The sequence below is a fragment of the Ursus maritimus genome, unplaced genomic scaffold (assembly GCF_017311325.1).
Source record: "Ursus maritimus isolate PB19 unplaced genomic scaffold, ASM1731132v1 scaffold_20, whole genome shotgun sequence".
NCBI lineage: Eukaryota > Metazoa > Chordata > Mammalia > Carnivora > Ursidae > Ursus > Ursus maritimus.
In genome coordinates, this window is record NW_024424453.1 from 39,164,795 (window position 1) to 39,188,653 (window position 23,859).

At 37.4% G+C, this 23,859-nt stretch overlaps 1 protein-coding gene across 2 annotated transcripts in view; it reads left to right on the top strand.

Moving 5' to 3' along the window:
* Positions 1-23,859, top strand: part of LOC103679730 (ubiquitin-conjugating enzyme E2 E1) — a 75,322-nt gene that overhangs the window by 19,953 nt on the left and 31,510 nt on the right. The gene's annotated exons all lie outside the window — the stretch shown is intronic.

Genomic DNA, 23,859 nt, shown 5'->3' on the forward strand with positions numbered 1-23,859 from the left:
GTCTTATAAAGGGATACAGAGTTCTGGGAGCATTGACGGTAGAATTAAGACATTTTGAGTATTGGGAGACATCCTTAAATTTCAGAGTACTAGTTGGAATCACAAAAGTATTAGTCATTGCCAGAGGGAAGCAAATGATAACATGTGGAGCCACAAGTATTTGGCTCCATAGGAACTTTGCTCCCCAAATAACTTAAATTTCTCCTACAGCATGTAATCCTCTATGGGAATACATCTCAGTTTTTCCAGGTAATTTATTGGAATTGGCTTTATAAAATTTTATTTCGTGGTAGACTTTGTTAGAACACATTTATCCTAAAGAAAAGGAGATGTTGAATTGGTATACATCAAAGACTCTAAAAGAAAACATTTGTTTTATAACAAGCACCCAGGAGGATATTTTTATAAACATGAAAGATAACTTTCCTGTAACCCAAGTAAGTATTTCAAAACAAATGTATGTTAAGCGATTGTAGTAATGTGTGAGCAGAGACTAGCAGTAAAGATAGCAATATCATATATTACTTAATAGTATATGATACTTCTTTGGCCTTGGTCCTTTTTCTGAGTAATTGTTTCTGTGAAAGTCCTGAGAACGCATAGCTTCAGTTTTCGGCTAGACTAGCCTCCCCAGAAAACGTTTCTTCTTTGTAGCTTAGTATTCTGAGATGTTTTCACATCTGAAGTGTTTATTACATAGTAAACATTGTCAAGTGATATGGACCAGTCCTCAAATAAACCATATATTGAGGACACAATTCTTGTTAGAACTGAAATTTGAAATTGGTTTCTCTTCAGTCTGGCCATACTGCTCGACTCGGTGTAGATTCAGGGGTTTCTACTACTATTAATGTAGCTATTTTACACTTATATATATTGGGAAGAGATTCTATATTGTAGTACCTGCAAATTAAAACACATGATTGTGAGGGGAGCTTGGGTGGCTCAGTTAAGTGTCCGACTCTTGATTTCAACTCAGGTTCATGATCTCAGGGTTGTCAGATCGAGTCCCATGTCGGTTTCGTCTGGGTGTAGAGCCTGCTTAAGGTTCTTTCTCTGCCCCCCCCCCACTCTAAAGAATAAAATAAAATAAAGCACGTGACTGTGGAAAAAAGTAAAGAGCTATTAAGAGCTTGGAGTCCAGAGGAGCCTGAGTGGCTCATTCGGTTGAGCATCCAACTTTTTTTTTTTTTTTTTTAATAATGATTTTTTATTATATTATGTTAGTCACCATACAGTACATCCCCGGTTTTCGATGTAAGGCTCGATGATTCATTAGTTGTGTATAACACCCAGTGCACCATGCAATATGTGCCCTCCTTAGTACCCATCACCGGTCTATCCCATTCCCCCACCCCCCTCCCCTCTGAAGCCCTCAGTTTGTTTCTCATAGTCCATAGTCTCTCATGTTTCATTCCCCCTTCTGATTACCCCCCCTTTCTTTATCCCTTTCTTCCCCTACTGATCATTCTAGTTCTTAAGAGCATCCAACTTTTGATCTCAGCTCTGGTCTTGATCTTGAGGTTCTGAGTTCAGGCCCTGAGTTGGGCTCCACGCTGGGCATAGAGCCTACCTAATTAAAAATCTTGGAGCCCAGATAATGTTTATGGTGGAAATTTTGTAGCTAAAAGGACTGGCTGCTCCCTTCTCTGTGCTCTTCTTTGTGTCCTAATTATTACGTGGTCTGTATTGATAAATGAATTTTTATCCATTCTCCATTCTGTTGCCAGATGACTGCTGCGTTCTTCTTTTTCCAGAGCCAGTCCTGAAACCTTTCTGCATGGTTGTTCGTTCCAGTCCAACTCTCACTGCTTTCCAAAGATACACACTCCCCAGCTTTTTTAGTAAGCCCCTCCAAAGCAGTCATCTTCAGTTCTGAAGCTTCTCTGATCTCAGGCAAGCCTCTCTCTACTGTAGTGCATGGTTTGAGGGCCATAACATTTGCACATTGTCATTTAACCTGGAGGTGCATAAAAAGAAATGCTATCTTGTTTAAGGGGCTAAGTCAAATCTCAGGATACCTAATGACATTACCGCAGGCCTCATTCGCATTTTCCTTTGAAAATCTTTTAAATCTTTGTCAGTTCACTCTTGCATTTCTGGCTTTCTCACACCCTGGTGTGCTCCTTCCTTTTACTGTACCTTCTACAAAAAAAGGATGAGCCAGCCACTTGGGTGAAGTTTTCTTAGCACTTTCCTCTGGACATGCTCACTTGAGTCAAAAAAAGAGATAAGTTTGTAGACACTTGACTTTTTGAGGGAAGAGATACAACTGTGTGCATCCAGACTATATATATGAATTGTTATTGGTCTAACTTTGAAGGTGTGATTCATTCCCTAACAGGTATTTAGCAGGCCCTGTAGAGTAGTAATTAGGTTCCTCGAATGAGTTTTTAAAATATATGACCTACTGAACACACGTCATTTGCATCATGAGAATTGCCTGTACTAATAACAGTTTTTTGTTTGTTCCAGTTAAATCTCAGTGCTAGTTTTGCCAAGTGTATTGAGGCCTGGCAGGGTTATCAGTGACTCAGCTGGGGTGGGTGGGTCAGTCTCCTACTTGCTCCATCTGTGTTCTCTGCCTGTTTTACTGTGAGCCAGGCTAAGCAGTACACATCACTGAGCACACTGCCCATACTGTGGTCTCTGCCTGACCTGGCCTTTTCCATTGTATGGCCCGTTGACTTAAGATATAACTGTAACCAGCTGCTCCTCACCATATTCAGTTGCTCATTCTAACAATTATTGGGCGTTTCCTGTACAGCAGTAAAAAAGACAATGTCCCTGCCCTTATGGAGCTTATATAGAGGGAGGGACAATTTAAAAATACAAAAATAATTGCAGGTAACAATACTAAGAAATTGGGACGCCTAGGTGGCTCAGTCGGTTAAGTGTCTGTCTTCAGCTCAGGTCATGATCCCCGGGTCCTGGGATGAGTGCCACTGTTGGGCTCCTTGCTCAGTGAGGAGCCTGCTTCTCCCTTTGCCTGCCTCTCCTCTTGCTTGTGTTCTTGCGCGCTCTCTGACAAGTAAATAAAGTCTTTTAAAGAAAAAAACAATACTAAGAAATTAAAACAGGGTAATGGCACAGCGAGTGACTGGGCAGGTTGAGTCATTGTTTAAGGCCATTTTAGGGAGATGGCCCTGAATGATGACAAGGACCTAGGCATGAGAAGAGTGTTTTTAGGCAGAAAGACAGTAAACAGGTGCTGTATGGGGAAGGCCAGCATGACTGGCCATTGTGAGCGAGGATGAGAGTGGTAGGAGATGAGGTAGGCGGGAGTCAGATTTTACTAATTTCAGTGGAAGGCCATTGAAGAGCTTTAAGGAGAGGAATGATATACCACCACACTTAGCCTATACTTGAAGAATAAAATTCTCATAAAATTTCTAACTCAAAAAAAAGTTTTTGGAGATATTTTTTGTAAGTATCTTAGTTTTTAATGAACAGATTTACTGACATTTTCTTTTCTTTCTTTTTTTTTTTAAAGATTTTATTTATTTATTCGACAGAGATAGAGACAGCCAGCGAGAGAGGGAACACAAGCAGGGGGAGTGGGAGAGGAAGAGAAGCAGGCTCATAGCAGAAGAGCCTGATGTGGGGCTCGATCCTATAACGCCGGGATCACGCCCTGAGCCGAAGGCACACGCTTAACCGCTGTGCCACCCAGGCGCCCCAATACTGACATTTTCTTATATAGCATTTTTATTATGTCTAGGTGTAATTGATGTATCTATCATGCCTATTATGTCTAGATATCTATATCTATTATATCTAGAAATTTCATAAAAATTAGAGACATGCTACTCAAAATTTGTGTCTAAACCTGTGAAGGGAAGTATAACAGTACCCAGCTTGTCTTGACATAATGGCTAGGTGAAAGTATGAATGCTTTGTCATGGGCATATAGCATTCAAAGCCAACAAAAATAACTTGTTAGTTGTCTTCGTAATCTCCTTGCCTGGCTTCCTCACTATCCACTTGAAGTGAAGATAGCCTGAGTCTGCCAGTGTGGAAGCATCGAGTTTGGCTTTGTACCTCTTTCAGAGCAGGAACAGCAAATGAGAGCTTGAGGAAGCAATGAAAAACCCTCAGTGGTCTGGAGGCAGCTTGCCAGGTTCCCTCTAGTCCCCACTTCGTTGGTTACCTGTGATACTGAAAAGATTTATCTGTGCAGTGGGAAGCCTCAAATCCATGTGATACGACAATATAGAGAGAATGCTTTCCAGTTTCTTTGATTTGGTAGATGCTTTTGTGGAATAATAATTTTGCCATAATTTTTAGTTATAATAGCCGAACTATGTGGACTAAAGGGGACATGTAGGACAGACACAGGTTAAGGCTGTAAAACAGCTTGGAGTAGTGATATAAATATTAGATGTGTATTTGAAATTTCAGTTACTAAAAAAATTAAGTTATTGAAACCTTTTTGATTAGCTTTTTTATCCTGTAAAATGAAATGTTATTCCAGCATTTCTTAATACATAATTACAGGAGGTATGGGGTTGCATTGATAAGGAATTAAATCATTTCATAATGAAGGGCAGTTTTACTTACTGAAAGACCAGTTTTATACTGTTTTTTTTTCCCCCTTGAACTGATAATAAACAGCTAAGAGAGGCCCCTAGGAAAACTTTTTTTTCACTTATCCATTTTAGAAAAATTACATGTCATTCAAAAAGGAGACAAAATTTCAGTGCAAACATAACATGGGTATTTGCTTAAAGGGAAACGACACCAATGATATAAAATAATCAATGTGCAGAAAAAAGAAAAACTTCAAGTAATTTGTATTAGACTTTGAAATGAATTTTTGTAATTATTTTATTTATTATTTTTTAAAAGATTTTATTTATTTGACAGAGCACAGGCAGGGGGAATAGCAGAGGGGGAGAGAGAAGCAGGCTCTCGGCTGAGCAGGGAGCCTGATGTGGGGCTTGATCCCAGGACTCTGGGATCATGACCTGAGTCGAGGCCAGATGCTTAATCGACTGAGCCACCCAGGTGCCCCGAATTTTTGTAATTATATTGTAAAGTGACATCAGTGCGTCCAGTGTTCTGGGTATTCACTTTATACAAAATAATGAACAGTGAAAAGCTTGATTTGTGATAATTTGGACAACTCTTTAGACCTACCATACAAATCTTAGCTTCTTTTTGCTTTATATTCTGTACTGTAGAGACTTTAAAAATAGAATAAAACTTAAATAATAATGATAGCCGCTAACCTGATATGAATATGATTGTTATTCTCATTTTACAGATAAGACAAGTTTAAAATGGTTAAGTAGCTTGCTGAAAGGCACTTGGCTTTTCAGTGGTGAAGCTGCTATTTATATTTAGGTCCTGGCCTTCAAAGCCTTTGTTGCCTAACCATTATACTCTACTGCCTCTTGTCATAGCTCTGTGAATTGTAGGCTTCACTTCAAGTTGCTGCTTGTTAAATTTTACTCAGCAAAACTGTATTTAAATTTTAAAAGATAGACTTATTTTACAGCCTAGCTACTGATAATTGCCTCATCAGTCTGGCCATTTATTTCTAGATGTTTTCCAACATAAGTTTGATCATCATGGCATTCCTCTTTTGAAAATTTAAGGCCTCCAGTTGCTCTTTAAATGAAGTGACTGAAATGATATATATGAAATTTATATGATATAAATTTTTTTTTTTTTAAGATTTTATTTATTTATTTGACAGAGAGAGAGAGAGGGGACACAGGCAGGGGGAGTGGGAGAGGAAGAAGCAGGCTCCCAGCGGAGGAGCCTGATGTGGGGCTTGATCCCAGGACTCTGGGATCACGCCCTGAGCTGAAGGCAGACGCTTAACGACTGAGCCACCCAGGCACCCCTATGATATAAATTTCTTACAACCTGATTCCAATCTACTGTATCCCCATCTTATTGTTTCTCCCCCCATTACTTAATATATTCAGTCTACTCCCTGGAATATTTCCTCTCCCAGTTTCTGCCCTTACTCTTCAAGACTCAGATAAAAATGATTTATTCCACACAACTCTCTCATCTGTGTCCCATGGCATATAATTCTTTACAACATTTATCACATTCATTTAGAGTCATTTGTGTCTGTCACTGCAACAGACTAAGTTCTTTAAAATCTGATTGTTTTATTTTTATTTCTTGTGCCTAACACCAGGAAATAAACAATTTGAATGACTACTGAAACAAATCACAGTATTTGATTAGTAGTATGGTAGTTGTATAAATGTTATCAGGGCATTTCTTTGGATATTAACATCAGCCACTGAGAAATTATTACAGTCAAGTTGAAGTGTGACTAAACCACAAAGTCTGTTTTAGTTTTTTGTTGGTAAAAAAAAAAAAAAACAAAAAAAACCCCCAAACATACCAAAACGATTTCTGTTATGCTAAATGTAACATTTAGCCTTTAAGATTTTATTTTATTTTATTTTTTTATTTTTATTTATTTATTTGAGAAAGTGCGCGTGTGAGAGAGAGCATAAGCAGGGAGGGGCAGAGGGAGAGGGAGAGAAGAAGCAGGGTTCCCGCAGAGCAGGGAGCCTGACATACAGGGCTCCATCCCAGGACCCCGGGATCATGACCTGAGCCTAAGGCAGACGCTTAACCAACTGAGCCACCCAGGCACCCTTATCCTTAAGATTTTAAATACAGGTTTAATTTTTAAGAAAATACAGTATATCTAGTGATTTAAAATGTATATGAGTTTTACGATATGAGAAGATGGGATCATTATTTGAATATTTGCCTGTGTTAGTTGAAGCATTCGTTAGTAAAGGCGATGGGATTGCTGCATTATAGATGGGTATAAGTTACTTTTGTAATAAAATGTTAGAGTAATAGTGACCATCCGAAAAAAGGACTTGAAATTTTTTGACTAAAATTATATGCTATTTATCTGTCTTGTGTGAATAGCATTGAATTAGAACGTGTGGAGATAGAAAAGTGTGATATATGCTCTTTACGTAGAACGACGACACAAGTAGTGAATAAGAGTGTATATTAGGGTTTATTAGTGACTTAAGTTATACATTTATTTATTTATTATCCCCTTTCGTCTGCAATTTTTGTCATGTGATTGCAGCAGTATCTAATCCTGCCCCTGTCCCAGCACGTCTATAACTGAGGTTTACTTTCAGTGGCTGGAGGAGAAGAGAGATTGGTGAATTTGCCTGGGGGCTGGGTTGGGGGGGGTGGGAGAATGAAAACCCTCCAACAGTTTTTAACAAACTCTAGAAAAGGGTGGGAGTAGCCTGAGGGGCAGTCCCTCCCTCTGTTCCTCCTTGAGGTAAAGTGTGAGGGCTTTTACAGATTGAGGGAGCAGAAGGGAAAAGTTAGAGGCCTTTGGAAGCTCTAAATTAAGCTAATGATCTGAGAAGGCAAAGGAATTGAAAAAAGGGAAAAGGAGTCTAGAAGAGAGATTACATATTTCTTGAGGTTAGAAGTGGGGTCGTGTGTGTTTCTCCCTACAGGCTGCATTTGGTACCTTGTACAGATACGAAAACTCTGAAAGAAACGAAAAAGGAAAGGAGATAACGTCTCCTCCAGAGAGTTTGTGACCATTAGCATGGATTGATGGACTCTGCTGGTTCTGGATCCCTAAGACAAGGAGCCCTAGAGTTTGCCCTTATTTCAAAATTTCTCTAGAGAAGCCCTGGCATTGTTAGAATATGTTATCTGTTTTCCTTCTTCCTTGTCTCCTTTTTATTACTTAGCTACTAGCTACATACCTCGAATTTTGGCTCCAGAGTAATTTAAAAGATATTTTTGCCAAGAAAATATCTCTGGTAAAAGTCATGTCTGTATGATTCTTTAAAACTACTTCCTGGCCCTTTAGAACCCTCTGTTTCTTTCTTTCTTTCTTTTCTTTCTTTTTTTTTTTAAATTGAGCTATATTGGTACATTATATTGGTTTCAGATGTACGACACAGTGATTCAGTATTCTCATAGTTGACTGTTGAACAACACAGGTTTGAACTGTTCGGTTCCACTTAAAAATGGACTTTTTTTTAAAACAGTACTGTAATTGTATTTTCTCTTATCATTTTCTTAATAACATTTTCTTTTCTCTAGCTTGCTTTGTGAGAATACAGTATAATATACATAGAAATGTACAAAATATGTGTTAACCAACTGTTCGTTGTCAGTAAGGCTTCCGGTCAGCAGTAGGCTATTAGTAGTTCAGCTTTGGGGGGAGTGAAAAGTTACATGTGGATTTTCAATTGTGTGTGTTCGGGGGGGTAGGCACCCCTCACCCTCATGTTTAAGGGTCGACCGTTGTGAAATGATCACCACAGTAGGTGGTTACCATCTGCCCATCATACACAGTTACAGAATTTTTTTCTTATGAAGAGAACTTTGAAGATTTACTCTCTTAGCAGCTTTCAGATTTGCAGTATGGTATTATTAACTATAGTCGCCATGCTGTACATTACATTTCCATGACTTATTTATTTTATAACTGGAAATTTGTACCTCTTGACCCCCTTCACCCATTTCTCATACCACCCGCTCCATCCCTGTCCGTGTTCTGGCAACCACCAATCGGTTCTCTGTATCTGTGATTTTTTTTTTTTAAGATTTACTTGTTTATTTTAGAGAGGAGGGAGGGGCAGAGGGAGAGAGAAAATATCAAGTAGACTCCCTGCTGAGTGCAGAGGCAGACGTGGGGCTTGATGTCACAACCCCAAGACCATGACCTGAGCTGAAACCAGAGTCAGATACTCAGCCGAGTCACCCGTACCCTTTTCTATTTTCATTTATCCCCTAAATTCATCTCAATTGCTATTTCATGAAAAGATGTAAGTTAGACTTAAAAATTACCTGAGGTTACCTGCTTAAAAATTACCTGAGAATTTTCAAAAAGGATAGATTACAATGAAACACCTACTTGTAGGAGAATGAATAAATTATTGAATCTCCATATGCTGGAGATTTTAATTGTGTGTGTATTAGTATACTTAGCATGTACTTTGAATGTCATCCCTGTACAGAGCCACCTCCCTCCCTGGAAATAAATACAGATCCTTTTTAAGCCACTGAATTTTTAGGTTTCTATTAGAACATCTTAGCCCATTCCCTCCGAATACAACATGATATCTATAATTTCTTTTAAAACAGAAAATCATTAAATTAGTACCTATAAGAAATGCTACACCTTCAGTTATAAAAATAGCAAGCAATATTCACATCTCCCCTGTGCCTGGCCCCAAGGTAGGTGGTGTAGCTGCTGTAGAGATGAGAAAAGTTGCTCTCTTGAAGCTTCAGACATTTTTTAAAATGAGACATAGTTGGCATATAACATTAGTTTCAGGTGTATAACATAATGATTCGATAGTTGCCTGTATTGTGGAATGATCACAATAAATCTAGTTAATATCTGTCACCATATAGTTACAAATTTGTGTGAGTGTGATTAGAACTTTTAAGATCTACTTTCTTAGCAACTTTCAGTTACATAATACAGTATTATTAACTGAGTCACCATTCTGTATATTACTTATTTTATAACTGAAGTTTGTACCTTTTAACTCCCCACCCCAGCCTTCGTCAACCACTAATGAGTTCTTTTTTTTTTTTTAAGATTCCGCATATAAGAAAGATCAAAATGATATTTGTCTTTCTCTGACATTTCACTTAGCATAATGTCCTTAAGATGCACCCAGGTTTCGTTCTTTTTTATGGTTGAATAATATTTCATTGTATATTTATATGCACCCTGCATTTTCTTTATCCTTTTGTCCTTTGACAAACACTTAGTTGTTTCTATATCTTGACTCAAAATAAATAGCACTGCAGTGAACACAGGGTACAGGTACGTTTTTGAGTTAGTGTTTTCATTTTCTTCGGATGAATATTCCATGTGCCTTGGCCATTGTAAATAATGCTGCAGTGAACGTGGGGGTGCATATATCTCTTCAAATTGGTGTTTTCATTTTCTTTGGATGCATACCCGGAAGTGGAATTGCTGGATCATAATGGTAGTTTAATTTTTCATATTTTGAGGAACCTCCATACTGTTTTCCATAGTGGCTGCACCGATTTGCATTCCCATGAACAGTATACAAGGTATAGAACCCTCTATTTCTTAAATGCATGTGCTTGATCTCTGAGCCATGCTTGGTCCTAATTCAGTAAGCCTTTTAGGATGATATTCAGATTTATTCTAAATCCTTTATTTGAAGTCATCTTATGTCCCCTTCACAGGACCATTGATGGGGTATAGAGGGTCTTGGTCATTGCATATCATATAAATAGATTTAGGGTTCACAAATGCCAGCCTTTTTTGCCCAGTCCCCATTATACACAAAAATAAAAATCACAAATAACAAAGAGTTGTAATGTGTATAACTTTAACCATCAGTAAATTTTTTTGGCAAGCTGAAATCTGTTGAAATAAAAGCACGTAAAAAATCTTTAGAAAACCAACAGAACAGAATGAGGAGTAGTGTGAGTAAATACTGGAGTGAGGGCAGGTTTGGGGTTTTGGATGATGGAAACTCTTCATGAGAGAACAGTGCGATGCCTGGAGCAGTAGGTAGCTACTGCTTTTTCCTGTGCTCTTACCTTATTAGTCTTCCCCATTCACCTAGATGTGGAACCTCTCGCTGCCCGCGAGGGACGTTGCCTTGCCTTGCGCACTCTCTCTCCCTGTGTCATGCGGTAGAGAATGTATGGAGCCAGATGACTGGTCACAGTTGGAGTACCTAAATCACAGCATTAGATCCCCCACAAAGCTGTTGGTCATGGAACAACAGAAGCAGTAATAGCTAACTCTTTTTAGGCTGTTACTGTGGGTCGGGTTTTGTTCTAAGGGCTTTAAATGTAGAAACTGATTTAAAATTTAAACCATTCCTATTGGTGAGTATCGTTCTTGCCATTTTACAGCTGATGAAATCCAGGCATAGGTTATATATATATATAGCTAGTAAGTGGAGGAACCAGGAGAGGAGCCCAGGCAGTCTGGCTCCAGGGCCTATGCTCTCAACCTCTTCACTTTGGGAAGAATTAGGGAGTTAGTCTGATACCACTTTTGTTATTAAGTAAGACTCTTTATGTGCAAGTAACAAAAGTCTAATTCTAATTCATTAAAATAAAAAGATGAGATCATTATAAGGATATCCAAGTATGTGACTGATAATTCAAGAACTGAAATGTTCTGGGTACCAGAAACGGCGGAAGCTGGGGATTCTTTTCTCCTCTGCTTTTCTCTGCAAGTGTGCTTTATGTTTTCTCATAATGCAAACTGCTGCTAGCTGCCCCATCCATAGCCTTCCTGGAGGAACATGGCCTCAGATACCCAGAGAGAAATGAAATGCTCCCCCCCCCCTTTTTTTGACAGTTCTAAAACTCCTGGGTAAGGGGCCAGTTAGTTAAGTTAGTACAGCTTGATTGACTTCTGGACCAACCAGCTAGCTTGGTAACTATAGTAAAAGGGTCCAAATGACACTAATGTTGATAGTTAATTTAACAAAATAGAAACTGGTTTCTAATAGAAGAAACCTGTTCACTTAGCTTTTAATAAGTGGCCATTTGATTTTCTTCAGTACTCTAAGCTCTGTGAGAATAGGGACTGTGCCAGCCACCTAGCACAGTGCTTGGAAAATGGCAACTGCTCAAATGTTTACTGAATGAATGAAGGAGTAAATGAATAATTTTCCTGAAGAAGGAACACCTATAAAAATAGAATTCAGTTTTCTGATTGTTGTCCAGTGAATGGAATAGGTACAAATATTCTGTTGGCCCAAAACATGCATTTTCAGCAAGGGACTATTTTCCTCAATGTCTGTATGTTTGTCTCACAGAACTTTCTTTTCTAATTCCTTTATGTCTTTCAGCACAGTATAAAGTGGAAGTATTACTTTGTATTTTTTAAATAACAGGTTTTGTGCTGCCTGTTCCTAATCTGAAAAAATGAGTAGTATATGTATATGTCTTCCTTGAATGTGGGCCATTTGATAGTCATATATAAAAAGTCAGAAGTTAATAGACTACTCGTTGGGGAAGATCTGTTTCCTGGACACCTTTGGGAGCAGCTACATTAATGAATTTAATTTGGTTTATTATTTTAGATAATAAATTGTTTTCCCCCATTTTTAGAATATTAATACAAAGTTAGCTTGGAAGATACAAATAGTGATTCAGAAAGCCCCATGAGGTCTGAAAGCCACCCTGAAGCAGTAGGTACATAAATATTAATTTAATGCATTAGAGAAGTGTGTTGGATAGCAGTGGCAATGTTAGCAAAGCAGGAGAGAGGGTAATTCCTTGTATTTTCAGCAAATTTTGTTGTCCGTATAAAGAAAATTACAGGCATGAGTGTGAAGAAAGAAGCTGATTTAACGGGGTGCCTGGGTGGCTCAGTTGTTAAGCGTCTACCTTCGGCTCAGGGCGTGATCCCAGGATTCTGGGATCGAGCCCCACATCAGGCTCCTCTGCTATGAGCCTGCTTCTTCCTCTCCCACTCCCCCTGCTTGTGTTCCCTCTCTCGCTGGCTGTCTCTCTCTCTGTCAAATAAATAAATAGAATCTTAAAAAAAAAAAAAAAAAGCTGATTTAAGAGGCCGAAAGTTTTATATCTAAACTTCAACTTTTGATGACTTAACAGGTTAACTCTTGGTCCATGTGTAGACATTTTTTGAGATGTTGTAGGGACAAGGCCTTTACAGTTTCTTTATGAGCCTCATTACTATTTATTTGTGCAGTTATCTTTGCTATAATAAAAGCTTAGTGTTTTTATTTTTTATTTTTAGATTTTATTTATTAATTTAGAGAGTGCACATGCCTACTTGTGCAAGCAGGGAGAGGGGGAGAGGGAGAGGGAGAGAATTCCAAGCAGACTCTGCACTGAGCCCAGCCAACATGGGGCTCCATCTTGTGACACTGAGATCATGACCTGAGCCAAAGTCAAGAGTCAGATTCCTTAACTGACTGAGCCACACCGTGCCCCCTATAAATGTTTTTAAATTAAAATATCTGTATAATGGGAGATTTCAACTTGGGGAAAATTTCTTTAAATATAATAAACTCAGTTTTGGGGGGTAACAATGGCTACATATAGTTATTAGTTGATTTTGGGTTTCCTTTATGAAATCATCTTTTTTTCTGGCCGGTCTCTTAAAGGCTTTAAAAAAGGGATGTATCGTCCCCTTTACCTTCCCTTAAGTTAATGGAATTTTTTAAAATTTCTTTTTAAAATTAAAAGGAATTTATACTGAATTTTAAGACTTGTCATATTCCTGTAATGTATACAAATCAGTGTGAGGAATCACTGCACCAGTTGATAATGTTTAAAACTCGGAAAAAGAACAGGACAAGGCTGGACTAGTTGTAAGGTGTGTTAGCCTTTTTTAAGTTTTGCATATTGAGTTTAACTACTTACTTGAAATAATCATTTAAAGCAGTCTTGCTCTAAGTGTTTTATGTTTAATGCAGTGGTTCTCAATCCTGGTTGCTGTTTCAGTTATATGTAGTCTAGAAAAAGACAGATGCCAGAGCCCACCCCCACTGAATCATCTCTAGGGGGAGGCTCAGGCTTCTGCATTAAAACAAAATACAGAAGCCAGAGATAACCAAGGAAGTAATGCATGTTTTGCATATAGTACATGTCTGGTCAAATGGTATTTTTATGACATAATCATAAATTATTAAAGAGTCATTCAATTTTAGAAATTTTCATTTTCAGATATTTTTAAAGAGAAATCTCAGGGTAAAAATAAGTATAGCTTTTTCAAATTGTAAATTATTGTTTGAAGAACTCTTGTGAATTGAGACTGCATTAAGTTTCAGTGTGTTCAGTGCATAATCTACAGAAATCCTCAAAATAAAGTTCACTTCAAAATGCAGCAGCTTTATACTTAAGTCATTAGGAAGAAAGGGAGGGAAGAGTTCAGCATCTGTTTCCTGTAAGTTTTAAGCTGTTTTCTAATAACTTCTTTTCAGCTGCTGCTTTTATGATCTAGTTGTATAGGAAATACTAGATAGATACCTCAGAAAAAACTTGAGCTTTTACTACAGATGTTAAGATTACTTTTTATGTTACATGGGCCTTCTGGAACAAGAGCTGTATAGGATGCAGGTGAAATACGTGGAAACAGCAAGAACTAAAGCATTTTAAAGTCTTGTGAATTCACAGTTTATGTAACTAAAGTAAATAGGAATATCCAAAAAGAGTACTCAGGTAATAAAATTAGCCATTCATTCATGGAATTTAGGAAACAGCTGCATTAGAATACTACATTAAAAAATAGGTTCCCGGGACACCTGGGTGGCTCAGTCGGTTAAACATCTACTTCTGGCTCAGGTCATGATCCCAGGGTCCTGGGATTGAGTTCCACATTGGGCTCCCTGCTCAGCTTCTCCCTCTGCCTGTCTCTCCTCCTGCTTTCTTTCTCTTTCTCTCTGTCTCTCTATCTGACAAATAAATAAAATCTTAAAAAAAAAAAAAAAAGGTTCCCATTTGTTTTATTGCTCACAAGTTTTCACCTATAATGCATTTCACTCGTTAAACATCAGCTATCTTCCACGTGTCAGGAACTGTGTTGGGGATACCTGGAAACAAGACAGACTAGGTCCAGGCCTTGTTGGAGCTCTTAGTCTGGGAGAGCAAGAGATTTTAAATAAAGGGACTCTAAATGTTACTCTGAAAACAGCAAAGTCTTTCTGTTCTGGTGAGAGGCAGTTCTTTTGTTCTTTCTCCCAAAGAGCAGTATTGGCTTTTCTTGGAAATTTTAGAGCTGAAAGGGAACTTAGGTCTAGTTCACTTCTTCATTTTTATAAATGAGAACGCTCAGATCTAGGGAGGTGATGTGACTTCTTCTAAAATGGCACAGCTGAGGACAGGTATGTTTGGGGATGGAACGCCAGTCTTCTGATTACTGCCCGTGCATGAGTAAGTGACATGACAAGATCATGCACAGAATCTGCTCATTCAGCCCACTTTCATTGATCTGCTTTGTGCTCTCTTTGTGCTAGATTGCTGGGATTACTCAAAATGAAGGCGACAAAGCTCGTGTTAAGTAGTTTGCATTCTAGAGCAAAAGACAGGCACTTTTGGGGGAAAAAATCTATAAAGGAGTTACTTGTTTAGCATATTGATTAAGATGACAAGTCTTGGAATCAGACCGAGTTATATAAATTTGGGAGGAACACAGATATTTGTACTTCAGTTTTCTTACCTGTGAAATGGGGATAACAATGCTTATCCAGGTTTTGAGGATTTAAAAATACAATGTATATAAATTACTTGAAGCAGTGCCCTGATCGTAGTAAGGCCTCAATTCATCATAGCTGTTACTATTTTAAAAAGCATTCTTAAAAAAAAAAAAAAAATTACATTATTCTACAGATGAGGAAGTTGAAGCATAAAGGAGTTAAAGTAACTTGTCCATGATCACACAGCTAGAAAACTTGGGAGCCAGGACTTAAAAGCAAGGAATCTAAACAAGTGCTCTGTTTAGACTTAGGGGGCTGAGTCAGGGAGTATCTTTCAAACCTACAACCAGTACTAGGAAAGCTCCCATGATGTTGGTGTCGCACAGATAGTAATATGTTAACTGTTGAAACATTTAGTGATATGTTTGCTTTCTTCTGAAGTGAGGAGGGACTAAATTTTAGGAATATTGCCCATTACATCCAAGTCCAACTTGCTGTGTAAATTTAATTTTAGCATTGGCTGATCCCACCTTGAAATTCAGAGGGTTTATGATATGTTAAAAATCACAAGAGTCTCGTTGCATTGAACATCGTTTGTGTTTGGTTGGTTTTGGTCTTTGGCTTTTTGTTTTTTTAATTAGGGGAGTTAGCTTACGTGTGTTTGAGCAAGAATGATTTAGTTGATAAGCACCATTTTTATCTGGGATTGCTCTGTTCTATAAGTTGATAGTTTTAAGACCCTGCAGGAGAAGCTTTTCATGATTAGTGATTTAGTAAGTGATAGCTGATATATGACTTTTTAAATATTTAATATGAGTTTCTTTTAAGCAGCATATAGTTGGGACTTGCTCGTTTCCAGTCTGACAGTTTGCCACTCAATTGGAATGTTTCAGCCATTTCCCTTTAATGTTACTGTTGATGTGATTGGATTTAAATCCTCTGTCTTAATGTTTGTTTTCTGTTTGTTCCATCTGCTCTTTATTCCTGGTTTCCATTTTTCACACTTTATTTTGGGTTGAGGTGGGGTTTTTTTGTTTTGTTTTTTGGTCATCAGATGCCTTGTTGGGTTAGTAACTAACTTTTTCTTTTGTTTTTTAGTAGTTTATAGAGTTTATAGGATACATCTTTAGCATCTTACACTGTCAGGTGATGTTGTGCCCTTCTTATAGGATCCTTCAACATTTCTTCCTCACAGCCAGTGTGTTTTGTTGTCATACATTTTATTTCTACATGTTATAAACCCTACATACAATACTTCGTTACTGTTTTTGCTTTAAACACTCATCATTTAAAGGGATTTAAGAAATAATTAAAATTTATCTTTTCAACAAATTTATTACCATTTCTGGTGATCTTTATTCCTTTGTGTAGTTTCAGATATACACCTCATTTCCTTCCACTTGAGAGACTGTCTTTAACATTTCTTACAATCAGGTCTGCTGGTGATGAATTCTTTCAATTTTTGTATGCCTGGAAAAAATGCTTATTTTGCCTCTGTTTTTGAAACATGTCAGAATTTGAAACATTATAGAATTCTAGAGTTACAGTTTTAACATAGTTTTTCTGACCCTTCCCCTTTTTGTATATTAGGCTGTTTGAAGTTGTTCCACAGATGTTGCTCAGTTCCAGCATCTTTTGTGTGTGTATCTGTTTTGAGTAATTTCTGTTGCTGTGTTTTCAAGTTTATTCATCTTTTCTTTTGCAGTGTCTAACATACTGTTAATCCCATCCAGTGTATTTTTCATCTCAGATGTTGTATTTCTCATTGAAAGGTTTGATTTGGGTATTTTTATAATTTCCATGCCTATACCTAACACATTCAGGCATTTGTCTATATCATTTCGAACTTACCAAATAGTTATAACAACAGTTTACTGTCTGTGTCCATTAATTTTATTATCTCTGTCATTTCTGGATTTTTTAATGTTGGTTGGTTTTTCTCCTCACATTTTTAAACTCCTTTCCATATCTGGGGATTTTTTATTGAATACCACACACTATGAATCATAACCTTTTTGGGTGCTGGATATTTTTGTATTTTTAAATATATTCTTTAGGTTTGCAGGTAAGTTCAGATGCGTTTAAGTTACTTGAAAATAGTCTGATCCTTTTGAGACCTGCTTTTAAGCTTGGTTAAGAGTGATCAGAACAGTAATGAAAGCTAACTTTTCACTTTTACTGAGGCAGTGCGAATCTGAGTATTTTACCCAATGCCCTGGAAATTATGAGGTTTTTCTTCTCTAACTAGTGGGAATACAGACTATTTCTAATCATGAAGTACCCCTGGAAATTGTTCCCTCTGTTCCTGCTGGGTATTCCTTTCCCTGGCATTGGTAGTGTTGTGTCCTCTGACGCATGTGCCGATCAGCCAGATATTTCAGGGGACCCTTTACAGATCTCTGGAGTTCTCTTGCTCTGCAGCTTTCTTTCCAGTACTTGTGAGCTCTCCTCACTGGGGTTGTCCATCCCTACACTGCAGGGGCAATTGTAGGTCTTCCTGTGTTTTTCTTTCTCAGGAATCACTGCCTTGAGCTGAGCTGCCTTGATGTCCACTGTCTACAAGCTATTGTTTCATATATTTTGGGGTTTTTTAAATTGTTTAAGGTGGTAGGGTAAATTTGGTCCCTGTTATTCTATCTTGGCCAGAAGCTGAGGTGACTAAAAGACCCATGACATTTTTTTTTTTTTTTTGTAAATAAAAATCGTCATTAGAAAATAGTACTTCTTTGTTATTCCAGCTTCTATACATTTATACTGATAATAATTACTTCTAGAAGTGTTGGTGAACTGTTTGAAAAGATTGAAAGGATATAAGGGGTTATTGGAAGAACTAAACTCATCGTAAATGGCTTATGCTTAAACTTTTATGTGCTATAATGAGTAAGAGATTTTATTTAAAATTCATGTTGACGGGGCACCAGGGTTGCCCCAGTCAGTTGGGCATCTGCCTTTGGCTCAAATAGTGATCCTGGGGTCCTGGTATTGAGCCCTGCGTGCTCAGTGCGGAATCTACTTCTCCCTCTCCCTCTGCCTCTGCCCCTTCCCCCCGCTCGTGCTCTCTCTCTCTCTCTCTCAAATAAATGGATAAAATCATAAGTAAATAATAAAATTCATGTTAATATTGGGAGACTGATATTGTTTCTGGCCATATCAGCTGCACTTTGTGAGTAGAATTTTTAATTGTTTTAGACTACTGATATTTTTTAATTCCGCTACTCATACTGGCTTAGGATTAGTTGTGTATTGCGTGCATATTAATTCTAATATAATTACAGGTCAAGCCACATTAGAAGAATTTATTGTAGATGTTGATTATAGTAGAATTTAAATAACTACATTGTTACAGATTACGTTTCTACTTCAAATTTCTGTTGGATATGTGACTATATTTTAAATCTAATAAAGGAGAAAATGTAAACATCATAAAATCATCTTTTATACTTTCTCATTTTTAAAAATTGCCTTTTGTAAACCAATGCCATTCAGTTCTAGGATTGTGGAGCTACATTTGTAGTCACCATTAACCAAAAAAACCACATGACTACTTTTGAACACAGTGTTGTACTGTACTATTCTGACACAAATTTGAAATTCTATGGTTTGGTGAGTGAAAATACCCCGTGCAGCTGCAAGTCCCAGTTTTATATCATTGTCCTAGATCTTTTTGTTTTGTGGAAGTGTGTTTGGGTGGTAGTGGTTTGGAGTTCCGGGAGGAGAGGGTTGATGGTGGGTAGTGAGGGGGTAACTGCTGTTGGAGGGCAAAAAAGGAGTCTCTAAAAAGACTTTGAGGCACAGAACTTAGTACTTTGATTATTCTAGTGGTTGTTTGTTTACCTTGAAACATTTATTGTAACTAGATGAAAGTAAATATGGTGTAACTTTTAGTTTGACTTAGTTAAGTGCGTGGTAAATCTCAGGTTTAATAGGCTTTCTGTTAGGATCAGGTAAGAAGATAGATTTGAACTGTTTCATGGCCCATTGAGGGGTTTTTTGGTGTTAGGGTGTTTTTTAGAATACATTTTTTTCATTTCAGTATCTTATATCTGCTTTAAATATCCCTAAATTCTTTAATCTTAATCTGAGGATAGGTAAGCAATATTTTAGGTGTCCTTTTGTTATATAAACTGAATTCAGAGCATGAGGAAATAAAACTGAGTCTATTCTTATATACAGGTTTGTATCAAAACCTAATAGCAGTTTTTGTGATATGAAATCTCATTACCATGAATTACAAGTGTATTTTTAGGTTTTTAAAATTTTTATCTTTTACGTTATACATATGATTTTATACTTTTGAAGAGAATGAAAACTCCTCATTTTAGAACACTAAATGGAATAGACATTTATAACTTAACACTCTTCTGGAATAGATACTCAAGTTCAATTTTTCCTTACTTGGTATCTAACTTTGACCTTTGAGAAGAGCAGTCGCTTATTTTATTTAAATAAAGAGCCCTTTAATAGTATAGTTCTGGTATGAGTACCATAAAGTTTACCATGTGCTATTATTATATAGTTTATATACTATTTATATAAAAATATAAATATACTATATATAATACTATTTACTACAATATACCGTAGTATATACACTATATATATATCCTATCTATATACATACATACACACACACACACACACACACACACACACAATAGTGGTACATAGTATGATACAAAGCTGTTTTTCTGGCAAGAGCAGTTTGAAGACAACTTCCTTTAGATTTTTAAGATTAAAACTGACTTTCTTTGGGAAGCCATCTATCATGTAAGGGTAAAGAGGGAGACAGGGGAGGCTGTTAGGTTACCATAATACCTTGATTTGGTCTGTGTAATTATGAGGTTAATACCAGTCTTGTTAATTACAGGATAGGCAATTCTGCTAAAATATTTATTGATTGACATTCTGAATTGTGCACACATTGTGCTGTTAATGAAAATGAGAGGGCCACTGCACAACTCTGTGGCTCACAATTCTAGATTTTCTCAGTTCTTGTTTGCTTGCAGAAATTTATCTTAAATCTTTGGTGCCTATTGCTGTTGGGTAGATTATAATGTTTTGCTTTGCTTTTTAAATAATTTATTTATTTGAGAGAGAGAGCGTGTGCGCGTGCACAGGCAGGGTGAGGGGGAGAGGGAGAGGGAGAAGCAGGCTCGCTCCATCCCAGGATCCAAGATTATGACCTGAGCCAAAGGCAGACGTTTAAACGACTGAGCCACCCAGGTGCCCTGATTATAATGGTATTTTAAACACAAAAGTATTTATTTAGTTTTTGTTACACGTAGTCTACCTTCAGTCAATGAGAGCTGTAATGATTTACTCCCTGCCTTCTCCAGTCTCACCTTCTGCAGTCATTTTCGCCTCTGCTTCCTATTAGTTTATTTTGTCTTAAATCAGCATCTTTCCACTTTCCCTCGAGTATTCATGTCATTAGCACTGCATACATCTTCCATGCCACCGTCATCTTTAATAAATATGTGGCGTTTACAACAATGGACAATTCAGATGACTCTGTAACTATCTACAGCCATCCTTGACTGCCCACTGGAGTGTTTTCAACCAAACATAGGAACTTAAAACCTGTCTAAAACCTAGTTTCTTCACCCAAATGCTTTCCTTGTGTTCTTTTATCCCTTTAATGGGCATCCTACTTTCTACTCAAATTACAGATACTACCATCTTTATCCTGCATTGTGGCTGTACCGATTCAAGGTGTCTTCTTGGTATTTCTTCACCATTTTTATATATATATATATTTATGCTTAGGGCTCTTTTACTGTTACATGTAAAACTGTGTATTAAAAATAATTTTAGTGGTAGAGGTGTGTGTGTTGTGTCATGTCGGGAGTGGTCTCTCCCCGGTGCAGGCTACAGTAGCTAGCTTGGTGTTTGTTAGCAGTCTCTACCAAAAAATAAAAATTGAGAATTTGTATAAACTAAGTTCCTTTTTCTCCTTTTTCCTACTTGCTTATTTTATTCCATTTTATCCTCATTTTCTACTCCAGTTAACCCCCAAAGCACTCCTTCTAATGTGTTTCTATACATTATTAATATGTCTTCTTGTCAGTGTATTTAGTGTATTTGTATGTTTAACTTACATAAATGATATTATCTCATTTTGTTCCCCACTTTTTTTTACTAAGCACTACGTTTTAATCTCTCCCTGTTGCTCTGCAGAGGCCTAATTCATTGCTGTAAACTGCTACATAAAATTCTACCAGGTACATATCCATTCTGTCTGCAGAAGCCCTGGTTGCTTCCACCTCTCCCCCACCACTGGCAGAGCAACAGGAGGCATTCTATCACATGCTTTTATGAACCTCGGTAAGAATTTAGCAGGATTGCAGAGTCTCCTGAAGTTCAGTTTTACTTAAGTTGTGAAGTATCTGTACTTCTCCAGAATGGTTGTATTCTTCTCCGTGCCTGCTAGTTGTGGGGCATGAGAGTTCTTGTATCCCTAGATCTCCTTGGCGTGGTCGGATTTTCAGCGTTTTATCATTCTGTAGATATAAAGTGATATCTTATAATTTGATTTGCATTTTCTTGGATTATACCACTTTTTATGTTAGTTTCTTGTCTTATACTTGTTAGATTTTTGTGTGTCCTATTCTGTATATTGCCGAATCATATCATTTGCCTACTCTTTCTGCCAAAGTTCTGTTTGGATATGTTAGATATTAAACCTTTGTTCTAGGTTTTGCATGTATCTTCTCCCTCTCTGACCACTGTCTGTTAACTTTATAGTGTATAGTGTAAATTATAAATTTATTTCATTATAAATTTAATAAAGTTCCAGTCTAAATTCCAGTTGGGTTTTATTTTTTTGAGGCAGCTCTATAAACTTAATCGAAATTCAGGTATGGAGAATGTGTTCAGGAACAGCTAGGTCAGTCTTAGAAAACGAGTATGTTCGGAGGGAGTAGTTTTTGCATTACCAGGTCTATAAAGTGCCCCAGTAGTACACTGTTCTTCTTGCTCTGGCCTTGCGTTGGTAGTAAGATAGACAAATGAAGACGATTTAGAGTGCTCAGAGATAGACACATGTATATTTGGATTTTAATATATGATTACCGTGGTGCCAGAAAAACAGTGGGGGGGGGGCGCCTGGGTGGCACAGCGGTTAAGCGCCTGCCTTCGGCTCAGGGCGTGATCCCGGCGTTGTGGGATCGAGCCCCACGTCAGGCTCCTCTGCTATGAGCCTGCTTCTCCCTCTCGCACTCCTCCTGCTTGTGTTCCCTCTCTCGCTGGCTGTCTCTATCTCTGTTAAATAAATAAAATAAAATCTTTAAAAAAAAAAAAAAAAAAAAGAAAAACAGTGGGGGAAAGGATGGAGCATTTAATAGACGGGTGTCGGGAAAACTGACTCACCATATGGAGGCAAATAAAACTGAATTCCTACCCTATAATAACATATATGAAGAAAATTCTAGACAGATTAAAGGTCTACATGTGAAAGGTAAACTGTAAAGTAGTGTTTTTTGGTGGGGGAGATTTGGTGGTAAAAAAGAAAATGTGACCCAAGGACTAGGAAGGACTCTTTGTAAGCCTATCTTCAAAAGCACAAATTTTAAGGTAAAATGAAATTAATTTATCACATGAAATTAAAATGATCTGCTTAATGGACTTCTCCTTTTTAGCTCAGGATCTAAATGTGTCAGTGTGCTTTGCATGCCTGCAAGGGGGGAGGCTGAGTTGGCTGTGCATGTGTGTACTGTGTTGGCAGAGGGAAGGAAGCCTCTCTGTTCTCTGAAGTTGCTCACATCTTACTCAGCTATGAAATTAGAAGCCTCCACTTGACAATTTCCCCTCTTTACGAGCGTCTATAGAGGAATAGTCTAGATTAGTTTTTTCTAAATATATTATCTATGACAGAATTGTACCAGGTAGTTGGTAAAAAATGGAAATTCCTCTTTTTCTCCATCTTTGTCTCCCCTTTTCTCCATCTTTCCCTCCCCCATTGTTTCAGTATATGGATCTGCCCTTTTCTGAAAGCCTCTAGAGCAGGGGTTAGCAAAGTGTTTCAGTACAGGTCCAAATAGTAAATATGTTAGGCTTTGCAGGCCATGTGGTCTCTATTTAAATTATGCAACTCTACCCATAGTACGCAAGCAGCGATAGACCATATAAATGAAGGAACATGGTGGTGTCCAATAAAACTTGATTTATAGACACCGATAAGATATTAGTGTCACAAAATATTATGTTCTTTAAATTGTTTTCAGTTACTTAAAAAATGTAAAATTTGCCATTTTTACCTTGTTGAACAAAACAGGCAGTGGGCCTAATTGGCCCATGTGAGTCATAGTTTGCTGATCCTGCTCCAGAATGGTCCTTAGTCAACTGAGGTTCGAAAACCAGTGCTCGGGATTATCTAATAAAATTAATTGTTTCTCTCTGCTATTTTGGGAAATTTCTTGTTTTGTAATAAACTTCCAGTACTTATGAGAGAAAGTAGTTCTCAGTGGTCAGGAAAGAATGATTAAATAAATTTCTTATGGTCTGATGTAACATTTGATTTTTTAAATTGCTTCTTAAACATGTTCAAGAATGGATAATGAAAAGGGAAACTGGGGTGTTTAAGTTATATTTACTATTCCTGAAGTATACCATTCAAGATGGAATTGTTAGAGATGAAAAATAGAAGCAGCCTTTTTTTTTTTCCTATTTAAAATAACAGTAATGTGGTGTCTAGCTGGGTTTTTTTCTT